At 36.2% G+C, this 12,596-nt stretch overlaps 5 non-coding genes across 5 annotated transcripts; all 5 read right to left on the bottom strand.

Moving 5' to 3' along the window:
- Positions 1-1,985: 1,985 nt before the first annotated feature.
- Positions 1,986-2,071, bottom strand: TRNAR-UCU (transfer RNA arginine (anticodon UCU)). Its single transcript is given in 2 exon segments — positions 1,986-2,021; positions 2,035-2,071. It is a non-coding gene; the product is annotated as a tRNA-Arg (tRNA).
- A 1,028-nt stretch (positions 2,072-3,099) lies between these two features.
- On the bottom strand, positions 3,100-3,185 carry TRNAR-UCU (transfer RNA arginine (anticodon UCU)). Its single transcript is given in 2 exon segments — positions 3,100-3,135; positions 3,149-3,185. It is a non-coding gene; the product is annotated as a tRNA-Arg (tRNA).
- Positions 3,186-6,784: 3,599 nt separating this feature from the next.
- On the bottom strand, positions 6,785-6,871 carry TRNAR-UCU (transfer RNA arginine (anticodon UCU)). The gene is given in 2 exon segments: positions 6,785-6,820; positions 6,834-6,871. It is a non-coding gene; the product is annotated as a tRNA-Arg (tRNA).
- Positions 6,872-7,898: 1,027 nt separating this feature from the next.
- Positions 7,899-7,984, bottom strand: TRNAR-UCU (transfer RNA arginine (anticodon UCU)). Its single transcript is given in 2 exon segments — positions 7,899-7,934; positions 7,948-7,984. It is a non-coding gene; the product is annotated as a tRNA-Arg (tRNA).
- A 4,157-nt stretch (positions 7,985-12,141) lies between these two features.
- Positions 12,142-12,228, bottom strand: TRNAR-UCU (transfer RNA arginine (anticodon UCU)). The gene is given in 2 exon segments: positions 12,142-12,177; positions 12,191-12,228. It is a non-coding gene; the product is annotated as a tRNA-Arg (tRNA).
- Positions 12,229-12,596: the final 368 nt, after the last annotated feature.

The following is a 12,596-nucleotide window of genomic DNA, read 5'->3' as shown; positions in this document are numbered from 1 at the left end:
ATGCGGATTTAGTGACATAATTTGTGGTACACAATTAAGGACTGTAGGGAGACATTTTTTTATGATGTTTTAGAATACATACCCCTCAATCTGAGCAAGGCTAGTTGAGTAGAGACAAAAGTGATTTCGAAACACTAATTACTGGTTTAAAGTAATCTGAAATTACATTGTAACTTTTGATCTTACTTTGAATGGGACTTTCCAGTCAACAACCGATCATTATATTGTTTATGCAGTATAAGGATCTCCAATCTCCATTCATATTGTTATGAAAAGTTGTATGTGAATCCTAAATATTTGCATTTAAAACTAAAGAACGACTTTGGTGGGACTCAAACCCACAACCTTTGAATAAGTACAACCAACTAGAAGTCCAATGCGCTATCCATCGCCACAGAGCCCCAGGCGGTTTACGCACTTGGTTCAACTGTAGCACTTGTAGAATACATAGAGTGGCAAAGGAGTGTCAGATATTTTCAATAGTTCTCCCAAATGCAAAAACAGCTATATCTGAGTCTTCCTCTTGCTGATATTTGGTGCAAGTCCTATTTTAAGTATGCAGATTTATTAACATAATTTGTGGTACACAATTAAGGACTGTAGGGAGACAGTTTTTTATGATGTTTTAGAATACATACCCCTCAATCTGAGCAAGGCTAGTTGAGCAGAGAGAAAAGTGTTTTCAAAACACCAATTACTGGTTTAAAGGAATCTGAAATTACATTGTAACTTGTGATCTAACTTTGAAAGGGACTTTCCAGTCAAAAACCGATCATTATATTGTTTATGTAGTATAAGGAACTTCAATCTCCAATCATATTGTTATGAAAAGTTGTATGTGAATCCTAAATATTTGCATTTAAAACTAAAGAACGACTCTGGTGGGACTCAAACCCACAAGCTTTGAATAAGTACAACCAACTAGAAGTCCAATGCGCTATCCATTGCCACAGAGCCCCAGGCGGTTTACACGCTTGGTTCAACTGTAGCACTTGTAGAATACATAGAGTGGCAAAGGAGTGTCAGATATTTACAATAGTTCTCCCAAATGGAAAAACAGCTATATCTGAGTCTTCCTCTTGCTGATATTTGGTGCAAGTCCTATTTTAAGTATGCGGATTTAGTGACATAATTTGTGGTACACAATTAAGGACTGTAGGGAGACATTTTTTTATGATGTTTTAGAATACATACCCCTCAATCTGAGCAAGGCTAGTTGAGTAGAGACAAAAGTGATTTCGAAACACTAATTACTGGTTTAAAGTAATCTGAAATTACATTGTAACTTTTGATCTTACTTTGAATGGGACTTTCCAGTCAACAACCGATCATTATATTGTTTATGCAGTATAAGGATCTCCAATCTCCATTCATATTGTTATGAAAAGTTGTATGTGAATCCTAAATATTTGCATTTAAAACTAAAGAACGACTTTGGTGGGACTCAAACCCACAACCTTTGAATAAGTACAACCAACTAGAAGTCCAATGCGCTATCCATCGCCACAGAGCCCCAGGCGGTTTACGCACTTGGTTCAACTGTAGCACTTGTAGAATACATAGAGTGGCAAAGGAGTGTCAGATATTTTCAATAGTTCTCCCAAATGCAAAAACAGCTATATCTGAGTCTTCCTCTTGCTGATATTTGGTGCAAGTCCTATTTTAAGTATGCAGATTTATTGACATAATTTGTGGTACACAATTAAGTACTGTAGGTAGACAGTTTTTTATGATGTTTTAGAATACATACCCCTCAATCTGAGCAAGGCTAGTTGAGCAGAGAGAAAAGTGTTTTCAAAACACCAATTACTGGTTTAAAGGAATCTGAAATTACATTGTAACTTGTGATCTAACTTTGAAAGGGACTTTCCAGTCAAAAACCGATCATTATATTGTTTATGTAGTATAAGGAACTCCAATCTCCAATCATATTGTTATGAAAAGTTGAATGTAAATCCTAAATATTTGCATTTAAAACTAAAGAATGACTCTGGTGGGACTCGAACCCACAACCTTTGAATAACTACAACCAACTAGAAGTCCAATGCGCTATACATTGCGCCACAGAACCCCTGGCTGTTTTAGCGCTTGGTTCGACTGTAGCACTTGTAGAATACATAGCGTGGCAAAGGAGTGTCAGATATTTACAATAGTTCTCCCAAATGGAAAAACAGCTATATCTGAGTCTTCCTCTTGCTGATATTTGGTGCAAGTCCTATTTTAAGTATGCGGATTTAGTGACATAATTTGTGGTACACAATTAAGGACTGTAGGGAGACATTTTTTTATGATGTTTTAGAATACATACCCCTCAATCTGAGCAAGGCTAGTTGAGTAGAGATAAAAGTGATTTCGAAACACTAATTACTGGTTTAAAGTAATCTGAAATTACATTGTATCTTGTGATCTTACTTTGAATGGGACTTTCCAGTCAACAACCGATCATTATATTGTTTATGTAGTATAAGGATCTCCAATCTCCAATCATATTGTTATGAAAAGTTGTATGTGAATCCTAAATATTTGCATATAAAACTAAAGAACGACTCTGGTGGGACTCAAACCCACAAGCTTTGAATAAGTACAACCAACTAGAAGTCCAATGCGCTATCCATTGCCACAGAGCCCCAGGCGGTTTACGCACTTGGTTCAACTGTAGCACTTGTAGAATACATAGAGTGGCAAAGGAGTGTCAGATATTTACAATAGTTCTCCCAAATGGAAAAACAGCTATATCTGAGTCTTCCTCTTGCTGATATTTGGTGCAAGTCCTATTTTAAGTATGCAGATTTATTGACATAATTTGTGGTACACAATTACGGACTGTAGGGAGACATTTTTTTATGATGTTTTAGAATACATACCCCTCAATCTGAGCAAGGCTAGTTGAGCAGAGAGAAAAGTCTTTTCAAAACACCAATTCCTGGTTTAAAGGAATCTGAAATTACATTGTAACTTGTGATCTAACTTTGAATGGGACTTTCCAGTCAAAAACCAATCATTATATTGTTTATGTAGTATAAGGATGTCCAATCTCCAATCATATTGTTATGAAAAGTTGAATGTAAATCCTAAATATTTGCATTTAAAACTAAAGAATGACTCTGGTGGGACTCGAACCCACAACCTTTGAATAACTACAACCAACTAGAAGTCCAATGCGCTATCCATTGCGCCACAGAGCACCAGGCGGTTTACACGCTTGGTTCAACTGTAGCACTTGTAGAATACATAGAGTGGCAAAGGAGTGTCAGATATTTACAATAGTTCTCCCAAATGCAAAAACAGCTATATCTGAGTCTTCCTCTTGCTGATATTTGGTGCAAGTCCTATTTTAAGTATGCGGATACAATTTAATTTTTCAAAACACCAATTACTGGTTTAAAGGAATCTGAAATTACATTGTAACTTGTGATCTAACTTCGAAAGGGACTTTCCAGTCAACAACCGATCATTATATTGTTTATGTAGTATAAGGATCTCCTATCTCCAATCATATTGTTATGAAAAGTTGAATGTAAATCCTAAATATTTGCATTTAAAACTAAAGAACGACTAAGGTGGGACTCGAACCCACAACCTTTGAATAACTACAACCAACTAGACGACCAATGCGCTATCCATTTGGCCACAGAGCCCTTGGCAGTTTAATCTCTTGGTTCGACTGTAGCACTTGTAGAATACATAGAGTGGCAAAGGAGTGTCAGATATTTACAATAGTTCTTCCAAATGGAAAAACAGCTATATCTGAGTCTTCCTCTTGCTGATATTTGGTGCAAGTCCTATTTTAAGTATGCGGATTTAGTGACATAATTTGTGGTACACAATTAAGGACTGTAGGGAGACATTTTTTTATGTTGTTTTAGAATACATACCACTCTATCTGAGCAAGGCTAGTTGAGTAGAAACAAAAGAGTTTTCAAAACACCAATTACTGGTTTAAAGGAATCTGAAATTACATTGTAACTTGTGATCTTACTTTGAAAGGGACTTTCCAGGCAAAAACCGATCATTATATTGTTTATGTAGTATAAGGATCTCCAATCTCCAATCATAATGTTATGAAAAGTTGAATGTAAATCCAAAATATTTGCATTTAAAACTAAAGAATGAATCTGGGGGGACTCAAGCCCACAACCTTTGAATAATTACAACCAACTAGAAGTCTAACAAGCTATCTATTGCGCCACAGTGTCCCTGGCAGTTTAAGCGCTTGGTTCGACTGTCGCACTTGTAGAATACATAGAGTGGCAAAGGAGTGTCAGATATTTACAATAGTTCTCCCAAATGCAAAAACAGCTATATCTGAGTCTTCCTCTTGCTGATATTTGGTGCAAGTCCTATTTTAAGTATGCAGATTTATTGACATAATTTGTGGTACACAATTAGGGACTGTAGGGAGACAGTTTTTTATGATGTTTTAGAATACCTACCCCTCAATCTGAGCAAGGCTAGTTGAGCAGAGAGAAAAGTGTTTTCAAAACACCAATTACTGGTTTAAAGGAATCTGAAATTACATTGTAACTTGTGATCTAACTTTGAAAGGGACTTTCCAGTCAAAAACCGATCATTATATTGTTTATGTAGTATAAGGATGTCCAATCTCAAATCATATTGTTATGAAAACTTGAATGTAATTCCTAAATATTTGCATTTAAAACAAAAGAAAGACTCTGGGGGGACTCGAACCCACAACCTTTGAATAACTACAACCAACTAGAATTCCAATGCGCTATCCATTGCACCACAGAGCCCCTTTCGGTTCTAGCGCTTGGTTCGACTGTAGCACTTGTAGAATACGAAGCGTGGCAAAGGAGTGTCAGATATTTACAATAGTTCTCCCAAATGGAAAAACAGCTATATCTGAGTCTTCCTCTTGCTGATATTTGGTGCAATTCCTATTTTAAGTATGCGGATTTAGTGACATAATTTGTGGTACACAATTTAGGACTGTAGGGGGACATTTTTTTATGATGTTTTAGAATACATACCCCTCAATCTGAGCAAGGCTAGTTGAGTAGAGACAAAAGTGTTTTCAAAACACCAATTACTGGATTAAAGGAATCTGAATTTACATTGTAACTTGAGATCTTACTTTGAAAGGGACTTTCCAGTCAACAACCGATCATTATATTGTTTATGCAGTATAAGGATCTCCTATCATATTGTTATGAAAAGTTGTATGTAAATCCTAAATATTTGCAATTAAAACTAAAGAACGACTCTGGTGGGACTCAAACCCCCAACCTTTAAATAACTACAACCAACTAGAATTCCAATGCGCTATCCATCACCACAGAGCCCCAGGCGGTTTACACGCTTGGTTCAACTGTAGCACTTGTAGAATACATAGAGTGGCAAAGGAGTGTCAGATATTTACAATAGTTCTCCCAAATGCAAAAACAGCTATATCTGAGTCTTCCTCTTGCTGATATTTGGTGCAGGTCCTATTTTAAGTATGCGGATACAATTTAATTTTTCAAAACACCAATTACTGGTTTAAAGGAATCTGAAATTACATTGTAACTTGTGATCTAACTTCGAAAGGGACTTTCCAGTCAACAACCGATCATTATATTGTTTATGTAGTATAAGGATCTCCTATCTCCAATCATATTGTTATGAAAAGTTGAATGTAAATCCTAAATATTTGCATTTAAAACTAAAGAACGACTAAGGTGGGACTCGAACCCACAACCTTTAAATAACTACAACCAACTAGACGACCAATGCGCTATCCATTGGGCCACAGAGCCCCTGGCAGTTTAAGCTCTTGGTTCGACTGTAGCACTTGTAGAATACATAGAGTGGCAAAGGAGTGTCAGATATTTACAATAGTTCTTCCAAATGGAAAAACAGCTATATCTGAGTCTTCCTCTTGCTGATATTTGGTGCAAGTCCTATTTTAAGTATGCGGATTTAGTGACATAATTTGTGGTACACAATTAAGGACTGTAGGGAGACATTTTTTTATGTTGTTTTAGAATACATACCACTCTATCTGAGCAAGGCTAGTTGAGTAGAAACAAAAGTGTTTTCAAAACACCAATTACTGGTTTAAAGGAATCTGAAATTACATTGTAACTTGTGATCTTACTTTGAAAGGGACTTTCCAGTCAACAACCGATCATTATATTGTTTATGTAGTATAAGGATCTCCAATCTCCAATCATATTGTTATGAAAAGTTGTATGTGAATCCTAAATATTTGCATTTAAAACTAAAGAATGACTCTGGTGGGACTCAAACCCACAAGCTTTGAATAAGTACAACCAACTAGAAGTCCAATGCGCTATCCATTGCCACAGAGCCCCAGGCGGTTTACGCGCTTGGTTAAACTGTAGCACTTGTAGAATACATAGAGTGGCAAAGGAGTGTCAGATATTTACAATAGTTCTCCCAAATGCAACAACAGCTATATCTGAGTCTTCCTCTTGCTGATATTTGGTGCAAGTCCTATTTTAAGTATGCAGATTTATTGACATAATTTGTGGTACACAATTACGGACTGTAGGGAGACATTTTTTTATGATGTTTTAGAATACATACCCCTCAATCTGAGCAAGGCTAGTTGAGCAGAGAGAAAAGTCTTTTCAAAACACCAATTCCTGGTTTAAAGGAATCTGAAATTACATTGTAACTTGTGATCTAACTTTGAAAGGGACTTTCCAGTCAAAAACCAATCATTATATTGTTTATGTAGTATAAGGATGTCCAATCTCCAATCATATTGTTATGAAAAGTTGAATGTAAATCCTAAATATTTGCATTTAAAACTAAAGAATGACTCTGGTGGGACTCGAACCCACAACCTTTGAATAACTACAACCAACTAGAAGTCCAATGCGCTATCCATTGCGCCACAGAAGCCCTGGCGGTTTTAGCGCTTGGTTCGACTATAGCACTTGTAGAATACATAGCATGGCAAAGGAGTGTCAGATATTTATAATAGTTCTCCCAAATGGAAAAACAGCTATATCTGAGTCGTCCTCTTGCTTATATTTGGTGCAAGTCCTATTTTAAGTGTGCGGATTTAGTGACATAATTTGTGGTACACAATTAAGGACTGTAGGGAGACATTTTTTTATGATGTTTTAGAATACATACCCCTCAATCTGAGCAAGGCTAGTTGAGTAGAGACAAAAGTGTTTTGAAAACTGCAATTACTGGTTTAAAGGAATCTGAAATTACATTGTAACTTGTGTTCTTACTTTGAAAGGGACTTTCCAGTCAACAACCGATCATTATATTCTTTATATAGTATAAGGATCTCCAATCTCCAATCATATTGTTATGAAAAGTTGTATGTAAATCCTAAATATTTGCATTTAAAACTAAATAACGACTCTGGTGGCACTCAAACCCACAACCTTTGAATAACTACAACCAACTAGAAGTCCAATGCGCTATCCAGCGCCACAGAGCCCAAGGCGGTTTACGTGCTTGGTTCAACTGTAGCACTTGTAGAATACATAGAGTGGCAAAGGAGTGTCAGATATTTACAATAGTTCTCCCAAATGCAAAAACAGCTATATCTGAGTCTTCCTCTTGCTGATATTTGGTGCAAGTCCTATTTTAAGTATGCTGATTTATTGACATAATTTGTGGTACACAATTAAGGACTGTAGGGAGACATTTTTTTATGATGTTTTAGAATACATACCCCTCAATCTGAGCAAGGCTAGTTGAGCAGAGAGAAAAGTGTTTTCAAAACACCAATTACTGGTTTAAAGGAATCTGAAATTACATTGTAACTTGTGATCTAACTTTGAAAGGGACATTCCAGTCAAAAACCGATCATTATATTGTTTATGTAGTATAAGGATGTCCAATCTCCAATCATATTGTTATGAAAACTTGAATGTAATTCCTAAATATTTGCATTTAAAACAAAAGAATGACTCTGGGGGGACTTGAACCCACAACCTTTGAATAACTACAACCAACTAGAAGTCCAATGCGCTATCCATTGCGCCACAAAGCCCCTTTCGGTTCTAGCGCTTGGTTCAACTGTAGCACTTGTAGAATACATAGCGTGGCAAAGGAGTGTCAGATATTTACAATAGTTCTCCCAAATGGAAAAACAGCTATATCTGAGTCTTCCTCTTGCTGATATTTGGTGCAATTCCTATTTTAAGTATGCGGATTTAGTGACATAATTTAAGGTACACAATTAAGGACTGTAGGGAGACATTTTTTTATGATGTTTTAGAATACATACCCCTCAATCTGAGCAAGGCTCGTTGAGTAGAGACAAAAGTGTTTTCAAAACACCAATTACTGGATTAAAGGAATCTGAATTTACATTGTAACTTGAGATCTTACTTTGAAAGGGACTTTCCAGTCAACAACCGATCATTATATTGTTTATGCAGAATAAGGATCTCCAATCTCCAATCATATTGTTATGAAAAGTTGTATGTAAATCCTAAATATTTGCATTTAAAACTAAAGAACGACTCTGGTGGGACTCAAACCCACAACCTTTAAATAACTACAACCAACTAGAATTCCAATGCGCTATCCATCACCACAGAGCACCAGGCGGTTTACATGCTTGGTTCAACTGTAGCACTTGTAGAATACATAGAGTGGCAAAGGAGTGTCAGATATTTACAATAGTTCTCCCAAATGCAAAAACAGCTATATCTGAGTCTTCCTCTTGCTGATATTTGGTGCAAGTCCTATTTTAAGTATGCGGATACAATTTAATTTTTCAAAACACCAATTACTGGTTTAAAGGAATCTGAAATTACATTGTAACTTGTGATCTAACTTCGAAAGGGACTTTCCAGTCAACAACCGATCATTATATTGTTTATGTAGTATAAGGATCTCCTATCTCCAATCATATTGTTATGAAAAGTTGAATGTAAATCCTAAATATTTGCATTTAAAACTAAAGAACGACTAAGGTGGGACTCGAACCCACAACCTTTGAATAACTACAACCAACTAGACGACCAATGCGCTATCCATTTGGCCACAGAGCCCTTGGCAGTTTAATCTCTTGGTTCGACTGTAGCACTTGTAGAATACATAGAGTGGCAAAGGAGTGTCAGATATTTACAATAGTTCTTCCAAATGGAAAAACAGCTATATCTGAGTCTTCCTCTTGCTGATATTTGGTGCAAGTCCTATTTTAAGTATGCGGATTTAGTGACATAATTTGTGGTACACAATTAAGGACTGTAGGGAGACATTTTTTTATGTTGTTTTAGAATACATACCACTCTATCTGAGCAAGGCTAGTTGAGTAGAAACAAAAGAGTTTTCAAAACACCAATTACTGGTTTAAAGGAATCTGAAATTACATTGTAACTTGTGATCTTACTTTGAAAGGGACTTTCCAGGCAAAAACCGATCATTATATTGTTTATGTAGTATAAGGATCTCCAATCTCCAATCATAATGTTATGAAAAGTTGAATGTAAATCCAAAATATTTGCATTTAAAACTAAAGAATGAATCTGGGGGGACTCAAGCCCACAACCTTTGAATAATTACAACCAACTAGAAGTCTAACAAGCTATCTATTGCGCCACAGTGTCCCTGGCAGTTTAAGCGCTTGGTTCGACTGTCGCACTTGTAGAATACATAGAGTGGCAAAGGAGTGTCAGATATTTACAATAGTTCTCCCAAATGCAAAAACAGCTATATCTGAGTCTTCCTCTTGCTGATATTTGGTGCAAGTCCTATTTTAAGTATGCAGATTTATTGACATAATTTGTGGTACACAATTAGGGACTGTAGGGAGACAGTTTTTTATGATGTTTTAGAATACCTACCCCTCAATCTGAGCAAGGCTAGTTGAGCAGAGAGAAAAGTGTTTTCAAAACACCAATTACTGGTTTAAAGGAATCTGAAATTACATTGTAACTTGTGATCTAACTTTGAAAGGGACTTTCCAGTCAAAAACCGATCATTATATTGTTTATGTAGTATAAGGATGTCCAATCTCAAATCATATTGTTATGAAAACTTGAATGTAATTCCTAAATATTTGCATTTAAAACAAAAGAAAGACTCTGGGGGGACTCGAACCCACAACCTTTGAATAACTACAACCAACTAGAATTCCAATGCGCTATCCATTGCACCACAGAGCCCCTTTCGGTTCTAGCGCTTGGTTCGACTGTAGCACTTGTAGAATACATAGCGTGGCAAAGGAGTGTCAGATATTTACAATAGTTCTCCCAAATGGAAAAACAGCTATATCTGAGTCTTCCTCTTGCTGATATTTGGTGCAATTCCTATTTTAAGTATGCGGATTTAGTGACATAATTTGTGGTACACAATTAAGGACTGTAGGGGGACATTTTTTTATGATGTTTTAGAATACATACCCCTCAATCTGAGCAAGGCTAGTTGAGTAGAGACAAAAGTGTTTTCAAAACACCAATTACTGGATTAAAGGAATCTGAATTTACATTGTAACTTGAGATCTTACTTTGAAAGGGACTTTCCAGTCAACAACCGATCATTATATTGTTTATGCAGTATAAGGATCTCCAATCATATTGTTATGAAAAGTTGTATGTAAATCCTAAATATTTGCAATTAAAACTAAAGAACGACTCTGGTGGGACTCAAACCCCCAACCTTTAAATAACTACAACCAACTAGAATTCCAATGCGCTATCCATCACCACAGAGCCCCAGGCGGTTTACACGCTTGGTTCAACTGTAGCACTTGTAGAATACATAGAGTGGCAAAGGAGTGTCAGATATTTACAATAGTTCTCCCAAATGCAAAAACAGCTATATCTGAGTCTTCCTCTTGCTGATATTTGGTGCAGGTCCTATTTTAAGTATGCGGATACAATTTAATTTTTCAAAACACCAATTACTGGTTTAAAGGAATCTGAAATTACATTGTAACTTGTGATCTAACTTCGAAAGGGACTTTCCAGTCAACAACCGATCATTATATTGTTTATGTAGTATAAGGATCTCCTATCTCCAATCATATTGTTATGAAAAGTTGAATGTAAATCCTAAATATTTGCATTTAAAACTAAAGAACGACTAAGGTGGGACTCGAACCCACAACCTTTAAATAACTACAACCAACTAGACGACCAATGCGCTATCCATTGGGCCACAGAGCCCCTGGCAGTTTAAGCTCTTGGTTCGACTGTAGCACTTGTAGAATACATAGAGTGGCAAAGGAGTGTCAGATATTTACAATAGTTCTTCCAAATGGAAAAACAGCTATATCTGAGTCTTCCTCTTGCTGATATTTGGTGCAAGTCCTATTTTAAGTATGCGGATTTAGTGACATAATTTGTGGTACACAATTAAGGACTGTAGGGAGACATTTTTTTATGTTGTTTTAGAATACATACCACTCTATCTGAGCAAGGCTAGTTGAGTAGAAACAAAAGTGTTTTCAAAACACCAATTACTGGTTTAAAGGAATCTGAAATTACATTGTAACTTGTGATCTTACTTTGAAAGGGACTTTCCAGTCAAAAACCGATCATTATATTCTTTATGTAGTATAAGGATCTCCAATCTCCAATCATATTGTTATGAAAAGTTGAATGTAAATCCTAAATATTTGCATTTAAAACCAAAGAATGAATCTGGGGGGACTCAAGCCCACAACCTTTGAATAATTACAACCAACTAGAAGTCTAACAAGCTATCTATTGCGCCACAGCACCCCTGGCAGTTTTAGTGCTTGGTTCGACTGTAGCACTTGTAGAATACATAGAGTGGCAAAGGAGTGTCAGATATTTACAATTGTTCTCACAAATGCAAAAACAGCTATATCTGAATCTTCTCCTTGCTGATATTTGGTGCAAGTCGTATTTTAAGTATGCGGATTTAGTGACATAATTTGTGGTACACAATTAAGGACTGTAGGGAGACATTTTTTTATGATGTTTTAGATTACATACCCCTCAATCTGAGCAAGGCTAGTTGAATAGAGACAAAAGTGTTTTCAAAACACCAATTACTGGTTTAAAGGAATCTGAAATTGCATTGTAACTTGTGATCTAACTTTGAAAGGGACTTTCCAGTCAAAAACCAATCATTATATTGTTTATGTAGTATAAGGATGTCCAATCTCCAATCATATTGTTATGAAAAGTTGAATGTAAATCCTAAATATTTGCATTTAAAACTAAAGAATGACTCTGGTGGGACTCGAACCCACAACCATTGAATAACTACAACCAACTAGAAGTCCAATGCGCTATCCATTGCGCCACAGAAGCCCTGGCGGTTTTAGCGCTTGGTTCGACTATAGCACTTGTAGAATACATAGCATGGCAAAGGAGTGTCAGATATTTATAATAGTTCTCCCAAATGGAAAAACAGCTATATCTGAGTCGTCCTCTTGCTGATATTTGGTGCAAGTCCTATTTTAAGTATGCGGATTTAGTGACATAATTTGTGGTACACAATTAAGGACTGTAGGGAGACATTTTTTTATGATGTTTTAGAATACATACCCCTCAATCTGAGCAAGGCTAGTTGAGTAGAGACAAAAGTGTTTTGAAAACTGCAATTACTGGTTTAAAGGAATCTGAATTTACATTGTAACTTGTGTTCTTACTTTGAAAGGGACTTTCCAGTCAACAACC

The sequence above is a fragment of the Taudactylus pleione genome, unplaced genomic scaffold (assembly GCF_031769625.1).
Source record: "Taudactylus pleione unplaced genomic scaffold, aTauple2 ptg000070l, whole genome shotgun sequence".
Lineage (NCBI taxonomy): Eukaryota > Metazoa > Chordata > Amphibia > Anura > Myobatrachidae > Taudactylus > Taudactylus pleione.
Note: the sequence above shows the minus strand (reverse complement) of the source record. Positions and strands in the feature narration are given on the sequence as shown.